Genomic DNA, 12,504 nt, shown 5'->3' with positions numbered 1-12,504 from the left:
CTAAGACAGTACGAATGTAGGCAAAACTTTTAGGATAAAGTTCAATAATGAAGTTTGGTTATCGTTTTTTGCTACTTTTAAAATTACTAGTGTGGGTGGCACACACGTGCAAGGCACGTGCTACCTCTTGAGTAAGAAAATTAAAATAAAATTTTTATTTGAAGGAGTATGAACTATATACATATAAAATGTATGTCATACAAAGTTAATTTTATTCATATTCGAATTTTGATACTTATTAGTCAAAGACAATATCAACTCATTAAAAACTTTTAAGAATAATAGCGAATATCATCATCTTCCAACAATAAACAACTAAATTTGCTAAAACCTTGTCACAATATTAAAAATTTTGCAATGAATGATGTTATATGCTACAATTGAAAATCTTCATCAAATACCTTCAACCATATACAATGAAAATTTTGTCATTTATACATTTTTCTTTATCATTTTACATGAGTCTAGGTGCAATCTTTAACTTAATTAGTTTTTATGAACACCCATTTTAGTCAAGAAAAAAAAAAAAAAGATAACAAAAGACATATGTTATTGAATTTTTCATTAGATAAATTATAAGTTTTGAAGATTTAAACTTAGAAAATCAATGTTCTCTAGGTAACAAATACACCTTATATTACCATCCAAACTTTCTAAGCATTACTATCATTTAAAACTCAAAATATGTAAAGAAAATTTTTGGGATGTTAAAATTTAGCGAGAGTATTTTAGCCACTACATAATGAAATATTTTAAGAATCATAAGTTTTAATTAGGGTTTAATTGCGAGAATAACAATATGATATATTTGCTCATTTCCAAAATATTAAGGAGGAAATTGCTTGATTTTAAAGTTTAAGGAAGAATTGTGAACAATCCCAAACATAAAAGACGAAAAGTATTTTAATCCTAAGTTTTTGTTTTTGTTTTTGTTTTTGTGTGTAAATATATATGTTTTTACTTAAAATGGTGCATAAAGAAAAAAAATACAAAACAAAATACAAAATTTCTACCCAAGAAAATTGTATGTAAATCAGTGAATTTTGACTCAACAAAAATTGACTAATAAATTTTTTTTTCTAGAAACACAAAGAATGACACAACATTTTCATAATAACTTTACAACTTTGTTATATTGTATTTTGACTTGTAAAGAATTGATATTTCAGCAGTTGTGAAAATATTGTAACAAGAACAAGACGTCCTAATAATTTCAAAAGAGAAATATTATATTCACAATATTTTCATTACAAATAATAAGTAGTAGGTTGTTACGGGTTGTTATTGATAGGCAAAAAAGTAATTTCATTGGTAAGTTTAAATTACAATAATAATCTACCACTTAAGATTTGTTGTGAAAAATATTGTGAATGTAGCACTTTTTTTTCTTTATAATACTTTTATTTTTAGTTGTGGTTTGTTTTAATATGATATTCTATTATTTTATGGGAATTAACACCTCAATAGCTGTGAAAATATTGTAACAATTTGTTGTATTAATATATTTTTTTTATTATATAAGCAAGTTCAACAGACGTAGTTCATTAAAAAAAAAAAGAAAAAGAATTGAACAAACCAATGTACTGTAGCACAAACTCATTGGCCCTTTTTATACATAGAACTAGCTTTCTTTTGTCAATACCACACGTCCCAGAGCACATGCAGCATAATGGTAAATTTATTATGCCTGAAGCTTAGCTAGAAAATTTATTATGCCTGAAGCTTAGCTAGAAAATTTATTATGCCAGTCATAACGTCATGAATTCTAATGGTAGACCATGTCCAAAGTTCGGTCTCCCTGGGAAGTGCCCTAAACTTATGGTTGATCAATTTTAGCTAGTCAATTTTCGGTGCGGTTTGGATTGCGCTGCGTTCCTCCTTCTTCTTCTTCTTCTTCATTTTTTTTTTTTTTTTTTTTTTTTTTTTTCACATGTTTTGCTGAAAGGTAGGGGACAATTTTTACTGTAGCAGTACTGTTTATATACTGTAGTAGTATTGTTCATGGAACCCACAACCACTTTATTAAAAAAAATTAAAAATGGGACTCAAGACATTATTTACACATTTTAAAATTATTTTATTACAATATTTTCAGTTTTCAATTTTAACAACAATAAATTCAATCTAAACGGACCGAACGTCTTAAAAAAAATTATATCTTAGAAAAAAAAGTTTTCTTTTCTTTAATGGCTTTAAATTTTGGATAGGTTGTCCAAGATTCTATGCTGAGGCCAGCATGTAATGCCAAAGTCTGCCGTCCTGATCAATAATTTTATATTTAACTTAAATTTTTTTTAATATATAAATTTTGCACATAAAATTTTTTTAATTTTAAGATCTGTTTAGTAATGTTGTTCTATTACATTATTTAAGTATTATGAAAATATATATAGATAAAAAAGTGTTATAAAAATATATATTATTTTATTTATATAACAAAAATTATTGTTTAAATATTTCTATTAAACTCTCTTTCTCTCTCTTTTTATATATATATATATATATATATATATATATATATATATATATATATATTTATGTGTTTATATATTATTATCTCATACCTTTCACTTCTGCAAACATTACTTTATGTGTTTGTCCTATCCGTCTTCACATCCCACCCACTGCCGGACGATATTTATGGAAGTCTCAGTTTTGTCTTTGACTTGGTCTCCTCCTTTCCTTCTATATATATATATATATATATATATATATATATTTATGTGTTTATATAGAGTAATTCTACGGTACCCCTCTAAAAAAAAGGGGGTACGGTACCCACTAGTAGGTAACCTACTACATCAGGTTACTTTTTTCTCACATTTGACGGTTCTATCCTCACATTATGCAGTTCCAACATCACATGTGACAGTTCTCTTCTCACATTTGGTGGCTCCCTTACTTTTTTCTCACATTTGACGGTTCTATCCTCACATTGTACAGTTCCAACATCACATGTGACAGTTTTTTTGTCACATTGGGTGGTTCCCTTACTTTTTTCTCACATTTGACGATTTCATCCTCACATTGTGCAGTTCCAATATCACATATGACAGTTCTTTTTTCATATTTGGTGGTTCTCTTACTTTTCCTCACATTTGAAGGTTTCAACCTCACATTGTGCAGTTCTAACATCATATGTGATAGTTTTTTTCACATTTGGTGGTTCCCTTACTTTTTTTTCCTCACATTTGACAGTTTCATTCTCAAATTGTGTAGTTCCAACATCACATGTGACAGTTTTTTCTCACATTTGGTGGTTCCCTTACATTTTATTTTTATTGTTTTTTATTTTTTATGTTTGACGGTTCCATCCTCACATTGTGTAGTTCCAACATCATATATGACAGCTCTTTTGTCACATTGGATGGTTCTCTTACTTTTTTCTCACATTTAACGGTTACATCCTCACATTGTGCAGTTCCTTCATCACATGTGACAGTTCTTTTCTCACATTTGGTGGTTTTCTTCTTTTTTCACATTTGACGGTTCTATTCTCACATTGTGCAATTCTAACATCACATGTGACATTTTTTTTTCACATTTGGTGGTTTCCTTACTTCTTTTTTCACATTTGACGGTTTCATCCTCACATTGTGCAATTCTAACATCACATGTGACATTTTTTTTTTCACATTTGGTGGTTCCCTTACTTTTTTTTTCTCACATTTGATGATTTTATCCTTACATTGTGCGGTTCCAATAATACATATGACAGTTCTTTTGTCACATTAGGTGGTTCCCTTACTTTTTTCTCACACTTGACGGTTTCATCCTTATATTGTGCAGTTCCAACATCACCTGTAACAGTTTTTTTTTTTTTTTACATTTGGTGGTTTCCTTACTATTTTTTCTCACATTTGACGGTTTCATCCTCACATTGTGCAGTTCCAATATCACATGTGATAGTTTTTTCTCACATTTGGTGGTTCCCTTACTTTTTTTTTTTTTTTTTTTCTAACATTTCACGGTTTCATCATCACATTGTGCGGTTCCAACATCACATATGACAGTTCTTTTATCATATTGGGTAATTCCCTTACTTTTTTCTCACACTTGACGGTTCTATCCTCATATTGTGCAGTTTCAACATCACATGTGACAGTTTTTTCTCACATTTGGTAGTTTTCTTACTTTTTTTTTCACATTTGACGATTTCATCCTCACATTGTGCTGTTCCAATATCACATATGACAGTTCTTTTATCACATTGGATAGTTTCCTTACTTTTTTCTCACATTTGACGGTTTCATCCTCACATTGTGTCGTTCCAACATCACATGTGACAGTTCTTTTCTCACATTTAGTAGTTCCCTTACTTTTTTCTCACATTTGATGGTTCCATCCTCACATTGCGTAGTTCTAACATCACATGTGACAGTTTTTTCTCACATTTGGTAATTCCCTTACTTTTTTTTTCTCACATTTGACGGTTTCATCATCACATTGTGCGATTCCAACATCACACAAAAATACCCCATAACACTTGAAAATGACCAAAATACCTTTAAAACCCTTCAAAATTACTAGAAGACCTTTAGAACCTAAAAAATAACTGAATGACACTAAAACCTAAAAAATGACCCCACAACCTAAAAAATTACTTAAATACGCTTAGAACATAAAAAATGACCGTAATGCCCTCGAAACCTAGAAACTTACCGAAATGCCTTTGAAATGCAAAGACTCTACATTACATACCACAATAATAGTGCAGACACAGCAGCCAAAGTAGGCAAAAACTCAACCCTCCTAGGCATGATTATCAATATAAAGGGAACAAAAACATTACAGAATGCTTAATCATGCATTAAAAAGAGTTTCAAATTGTCAATATTTTTGAATGCTTAATATAATTTCAGTGCTTGGACTTTTGTCCCCAAATCATCACTGGAAACTAGCAAACATATTACCCTAAATACCCAAACCAAATCAAGTTGAAATACCCAAACAAATTAACCCAAAATCAAGAAAAGAAAAAAATAAAGAAAAAACCCAATTCTTACACAAGACCTAGCTCCTCAATTCTAAAATACCTAGATCAAATCTAACCTTTAAAAAAAAAAAAAAAAAAAAAAAACCCTAAATCTCATAAATAAATAAACTTCTCAAATACTAAAAAATATTATTATCGATGACAGTGGTAGATGATCTGAAGGTTGTGGATGGTGAGCGGTGGTAGTGGCACATTGCTTTTGCCCTCTTTCGTTCTCTATTTTTTTTTTACCAAATCATTCGTACTCTATATCTTTCTTTTCTTTTTTGTTTTGTTTTTATTTTTATATGCTACCCATTATGCTAATATTAGGTTTACCACTAAACCTAAATAAACGGTCAATATTGAAACAATAAAAATAAACGGCTAAGATTTGGGTGGGTACGGTACCTACTTAAAAAATAGGTAGGTACTGTAGAATGACTCAATGCAAGAGTACCGATTTGTGACTTAGGATATTCACGTTTTAGCCAGAAAGGCGAACATCGCAAGTGTTCATTATAGGTTCACTACAAGTTTTTGAAGATATTACCTCACTGAGGAAAGCCAAAGGAACCTTGGAATTCTCATCAACCAAAGAAATCCATAGAAGATCAATGTTCTAAGTTACCATCTAATTGACATACATTAGATTTTTATTTCAAGCAAATTTTAAATTTAATTTAAATTTTTAATGAGTTCTATCGTTTAACAACAATAAGGAAATAAAATTCAAGACTTGGTATTTACCTCAATTTTTGCTAATATTTTAAATATCTGAGTTCAACATTGAGTGCAAAATATCATAACTTGATACTAACAATTGTTGAACAACCAAAATTAAATAACAAGACATGAAAGAGCTAAAGCTATCAATGTTTTGAATAACTGATTGGCAGTACTCAACAACCTTAGACGACACTCTCTTTTCTCTTAACAGAATTCCTTAAACACAGAGATAACTTGATTCTCTCTTCCCTTTAATCTATTATTGTCGGACTTCTGCTCCAGTGCACTATCTACATCTCCCTAGTAAGGGGGAAAAAAGGAACTAAGTAAAAATAGCCAAATCTATGAAATAAAAACATAATCAAAATATGTCAAACCAGAGAATCAAATGAGGGCATAGTCCAACACACATAGTAGTAGTATCTCCAAAATTTAGACATTACATGATACTACACACAAAAATAAAATATTTTTGCTATTGTCCTCAGCCAATAGTATAACTGAATATCAATAATCAAGTCATATTTTGACAACTCTGAACTTTAATGTTGGAACCCAAAGATCTTGGTATTGCTCCTAAAGTTTACAGACTCATAGACTAATCAATAAAAATAATTAGATCATTCAAACCCTCAACAACTACACCAAGTCAACATTTTTACATTCAAACAGATATTCCTAGAAGTCCTTCAATGTCAAGGTTTTATACAAGAGATGGAGTAAAGTTAATTATGTTAGAAAGCATGCAAAAAAAAAAAAAAAAAAAGTTCTCCATGACATTAATGTCCAATTGTGACAAACTTGCAGAACCCTTCCACCACTATAAAATGCACAGGTGAGCATTCTAATTCACATTATGTGCCAACTTGCCAATACCAACTTTTCTAAACAATTGAAAATAAAAATAATTGATGACCCAATTAAATTTATTAGCTAAAATGATGCCCAAGACATTATCAACCATAACATAAAAGTCAAAAGTAATGAACATAAGTTATCACAACTAATTTCTGCGAGTGTAATCTAAGAAGCAGATTTCCAATTCTCTTTTGCACTGAATGTGCCCTCAAGACTTGTAAGCACTTCCTACAAAACCAGTAAAGCAATGGCAAACACCTAAAGCCCAGTTTATCATCATACACATAAGACCATCTACGCTTTCACCAGATTCACAAAGTTTTGAATTCAGAGTACCACTTAACAAATATAGTCCCTAAAGCATTCAGAGTAAATTTCACAAATTAGAGAGAAAAAATACATTAATAAGAGAACCTAGATGGAAACCAACTAACCAAATCCCATCACAAGTGGCTGGAACAAGAAACTCATCATCATCGCAAAGCTCAACCTATTTCAAGGAGAAACAAAGATATCAAATAGAGCTTGAGAAGAAGAATCTCTTAAGAACATATCCCAATAATTTTATAAACAGCCATACCCAATACCCATATTCGACGATCTCAAAATCAAATAGAGAGAGGAGTGATATGTAGCCAAACTGATCATTTGGAAATTAGCGTTTAGTTTTGATCCTTGCCTTTACCAGTTAGCAAATCCAAGGAACGCGGGAAGGAGATCGATGGACACAAAGCTTGGTTCGCCCACAGAATTGAGTGAACGCAAGAGAGAAACAGAGCTGTTTTGGTTTTTTTAGGTTTTGCTTTTGCTTTTATATGGAAACTTGCTCTACCGGTAATTGGTATTCACTAAAATTATATATACGGTCAGGATTAAAACTATTACAATTGAGGGTCAAGATTTGGCTGGGTACGGTACCCCCTAAAAAAAAATGAGGGTACCATAGAACAATCCGTTTATATATTATTATCTCACTACCTTTCACTTCTGCAAACATTACTTTATGTGCTTGTCCTATCCGTCTTCACATCCCACCCACTGCCGGACGATATTTATGGAAGTCTCAGTTTTTTTATGGAAGTCTCAGTTTTGTCTTTGACTTGGTCTCCTCCTTTCCTTCTTTTTCTTCCTTATCCAATTTTGTTTTCACACTTCAGCCAAACCAGCCTTTTTGGCTTAACAAAAAGCAACACTTGACCAAACCAAGGAGAAATTAGGTTTTTATCGGGAATAAGTGATGTGGTTTATTATTTTAATAAAAGATATTTACTTGTTCAAAATTGTAAAGTTTTAAATAAAAATTGAATACTGACTCAACAATTTTAAATAAGTAAAATTTTTTTAGTAAAATGGGGATAAATAATATGATACACCATAAAAAGAATGTAATTTCTCCAAACCAATCGCACTATAGTAAAAGCTATTGCCTCTTTTTATGCGGTAGAAGAAATTGTGAGTGATATGATGTAATTTCTCTCTCTCTCTCTCAAATATATATATATATATATATATATATTTATATTTGGACATTTCCACAAACACCTAATGCTGAAACATCCAAACTATAACTTCATGCACAAATCACCATCAAATCAAAATCCATGTTAGAAATTCTTAAATCGCACAAACTGGGCAATCATAATGACTACTTCATTTAATAAAACATTAATTATGTTTCAAAAAAAAAAAAAAAATACTACTGGCTAAGAGAAAATCTTTCCAACCAAAATTTTCAAAACCATGACACCTCATGAGCAACCTACATGAACAAAGACACATAATTCACTAACCTCAAACTTTAGCAATTAACCTAATTTATGCATATTCTATTGAATTTAAAATTTTCCGCTCAAAACAAACAACCAAGTTTAACAATTATGTTATTTTTGGAACTATATATAGTAAGAATACCTTAAAAATTTCCATGATAATTTCAAGATTGATTACACAAAAACTGCTTCTTAAAATTTCTAACATTTTAGTTTTTGCAACTATAAGTTGTTATAGGTTGACAGGACCTCGAGCCTAGGGGTATAGCTCATTGATTTTAAGCTTTAACCAAATAAATATGTGGTTGATTAATTTATTTCCAATAATTTATTAGCTTTTCTAAGAGCATTAGCATCAGAAGATGCTAATGCCATATCTAAGGGCATTTTAGCATAAATGCATCAAATAACCACTGCTTCAGAGAATGCCATAAGGAAGTATTGCAAAAATATTTAGAATTGTGCTACAGTACAATTCTAAAGGTAGAATAGTACTGTAGCACAATTCTAAAAGTTATATTATTTTTCTATTCCCCATTTTCTAACTCTCTCTCTCTCCCTTTGTTTTTCTTTTCATTCCTCTCTCCCCAACGGCTCTCTCACCACAACGGCTTCTCATCACGTCTCTCTCTCACCACAACGGCTTCTCTCTCTCATCACGTCTCTCTCTCACAGTGGGCTTTTCTGGCGTGGGTCGTGCGTCCGGCATGGAGGTGAGACTGGGAAGTCAGATCGGCGTGGTATGGTGGCGATTTCTGGGTATTTTTGGTTTGCAGCGACGAGATCGTTTTGTAGCTAGGCTTGTGTAAATTTTGACTTGATTTTTTTTTGTGGGTCATCTTGTGGATTTGGAATTTGCTATTGGTTTGATTTGATTTTGTGATGGATTTTTTTTTGTGGGTTCATGGTGGTGGTGTTGGGGGTTGCCGTGGTGGTGGTGGTGGTGGAAGGGGGTGGGGTTTTTATTATGGGTCATATGTGGGTTCGTGGTGGTGAAGGTGGGGGGTTGCCGTGGTGATGGTGGTGGCCATGGGTTTCGGGGCTGAGGTTTCTGGGGTTGCCGTGGGGTGGTGGAAGGGTGCGGGGTTTTTATTATGGGTCATGTGGGTTCATGGTGGTGAAGGTGGGGGGTTGTCGTGGTGATGGTGGTGGCCATGGGTTTCGGGGCTGAGGTTTCTAGGTTGCTGTGTGGGTTGTTGTGAGGTTTCTGGGGTTTATCTGGAAGAGAGCTGAAAATGAGAGAGAGGAGAGAGATGAGAGAGAAGATATAATTTTGATATATATTGTTTTATTTTGTAAATATATTATTTTAATGAGTAAAAGAGGAAAATAGAAGTTTGGGATGTGGAGGTATTGTAAAATAGGATGATATAATGATAAAGTGAGTTTTTAGAATTGTAAAATAGAGTAGCATTAGCATTTCCTAATGCTAATGCTCTAGAGAGGGTGTTTGGTCATTGATTTCAAAACATATTGTTCAGCGTTTAAACACTGAACACTATTGTTCAAAAACAAAAAAAATACGTTTGGTGGACCATTCTAGAACAGGGGTGTTTGAAAAATATTGCTCAAAACATATGTTTAAAACAATGGTTTTTGAAATCACCTTCGGACTGATTTTTAACAACAAAAACTAGTGCTGAGTGGCACTTTCGTAATTAGTTGAACAGTATTATGAGCCCACCAGTCAGCTTTTTGAAGGAATGGTCTACTCTCTCACCCACACAGACAGACCCAGCAACATTTAAAAAATATTTTATATTTATTTTGTACTTTGCTGATTTAAAAAATATTTATTTTGTACTTGCTTAGCTTTTTTTTACCATCTAACACACACACATACCAAACATATATTTTATGTTTTTGAACACTGAAACATGTTATTTAAACTATGATACCAAACACATTTTTTTGTTTTATAAACACTAAAAACATGTATTTCAATAACACTTTTTAAACTACAATTTTCACATCTTTTTAAACAACAATTTTTGAACTCTATAACCAAACAGGCCTAATCATTCTATTTTTTGTAGTAACTTTCAACTAGTGCTTTTCTTGTCGTAAATTAGAATGCTACGCGTTTTGTTTTTGGTTTGTGTTTTTCTTTTGTGATGGAATAGTATGCTACGAGTATATTCGTATGGAAATTGACTGCAAATTGCATTTCAATTATTTATACGATTGTCGGCAAACATTGACTTGAGTAAACCAGCAAGTCATTTGGACCCCGCAAATTTTTTTTCCTTTATGAATAAAAGACTTTATAAACAAACACTAGAGAATTACAAAGGGCCAGAGTCCTTTACAAGAATATAAACCAAACAAGGACAACAGCCAATACCAACAGACCCCACAAAATTACAACTATGAGCTGCAGCATTTGCAGACTTGGAGACCTAGTTAAATCCTTGCCATCATCTACTCTGTTGAGTATGTATACCATGGCGAAAATCCAGCGACATGTTACCTTACTTTTGCGACGGAAATTAGACATCGTTTTGCCTTAGGTGACATGGACTATGACAATCACACCGGAAGGGGCGAGCAAGTATATATATACATACATCATGCACAATGCAAGCACACAGAGCAGGAAAGTAAATGCCTACATTCCTAGAGCATGGCCCAAAATATAGGTGTAGGAAAGTAAACAAGGATTGCCATATCCTAGAGATAAGGATGAATGGTACAGGGCATGATATACCTAATACAATCCATCTAAGAGAGAAAGGGGGGAGGAGGGAAGGGGGTTTAAAAGAGTACATAACCAAATGGGAGAGGCCAGACCCCTAAATCTACCAAACATTGCCGCTTGGCTTATATCTACATGCTTGCACCCTTGCCCTTTTTGCTTGCGCCTGGGAGACCGTGCCCTAGCTCTATGCGTCCTTGCTCCATGTGTGTACATGCAAAGGCAAAGACAAGAAACCAGCAGACAAGCAATGGTAGGAAAAAGATGCAAAGAGCATGTGAAAAAGGCATAAAGCAAATAAGCATGATAGACATGGCAAGCATAGCATATGGCAGGAGACATAACAAGCCACAAGATAAACAAACAAACAAGAAAGCAAGATGGCCAATAGGCAAGCAAGCAAACAAGAAAGAAGACAAACAAGCAAAAAGACAAACAAATGGTGGTGTCCATGGGGGACAAAATGTAGGTTTGGATCAGATGTCCATAGCTTCTTTATGTTAAAATATGAACGACATACTAGCAAGCAAGACTCATACATGGACATGTAAGAAAGCATGTAAAGATGCAAAGAAAGCCAATGGGTGGCATGAACAAGCATGGCAAGCATATCATCGCACAGAGCGGAAAAGGGAAGGGTGTGCACGAAGCAACCCGGCATCTGAAGACACATCCCAAGTGGTTACACCTAAACAAGGCCTCATGGGCGTCGGATGTAACCAAACAAGATCAAGCCCGCAGAGGGCGTCAAGCATGGCAAAGCCTAGGACAAGAGAGGCTAACACAAGCATAAAACATAGAAGCAAGTAAGTATACACATGCAAATAGGATGATCCAAACCCTTTGATGTGGGCCTTGGTGTATGGATGATGATAAAGACCACAGGGTCTAGATCAGGTTCAAACCAATAGGCCAAAACACAAGAAGATGCGATAAAAGGAACAAAAAGGCTACAATAGCACATGGCATGATGAACAAGGTCTAGGCCTAAACACATAAACTTGGCGTGAAGCACGCAAGCACATAGATGATGGCATAAAGCATTTAGAGAACATCAATCTAAGCATGTAAACACACCGATCTACATATATAAGCATAGAAATATGCATGTAGGCATGTGAATGTACATCTAAGCATGTGGATATAAGCATAAAAGCATGGAAGAACACAAATCCAAGCGTGCAAGCATGTGAAGGCATAGCCATAAGTATAGGAGCATAAAACATGTAGATCTAAGCAAGGCGTAGCTGGAGACATAATATCAAGCATGTGGGCATGTAGACCCAAACATCAACACATAAGAAAGAAGAATCAAACATGGCATAAAGCATAAAGCATGAAGAAAAGGCAACTAGCACATGAACAAACATGGAAGCATATGGAAATAAACCAAAAACATGCTAAAAGCGAAATAAAGCAAAAAGCGTGCAAGATAAAGCAATAAATCATGTTATTAAGGCAAAAAGAGCAAGATAAAT

General features: G+C 33.3%; 1 long non-coding RNA gene across 1 annotated transcript; it reads right to left on the bottom strand.

Annotated features, from left to right (window-relative positions):
* Window positions 1–5,697: 5,697 nt before the first annotated feature.
* On the bottom strand, window positions 5,698–7,470 carry LOC126728965 (uncharacterized). The gene is made up of 2 exons (XR_007656438.1): window positions 7,143–7,470; window positions 5,698–7,052 (listed from the first exon to the last, which is right to left on the bottom strand). It is a non-coding gene; the product is annotated as an uncharacterized LOC126728965 (long non-coding RNA).
* Window positions 7,471–12,504: the final 5,034 nt, after the last annotated feature.

The sequence above is a fragment of the Quercus robur genome, chromosome 5, assembly GCF_932294415.1.
Source record: "Quercus robur chromosome 5, dhQueRobu3.1, whole genome shotgun sequence".
Taxonomy (NCBI): Eukaryota; Viridiplantae; Streptophyta; class Magnoliopsida; order Fagales; family Fagaceae; genus Quercus; species Quercus robur.
Note: the sequence above shows the minus strand (reverse complement) of the source record. Positions and strands in the feature narration are given on the sequence as shown.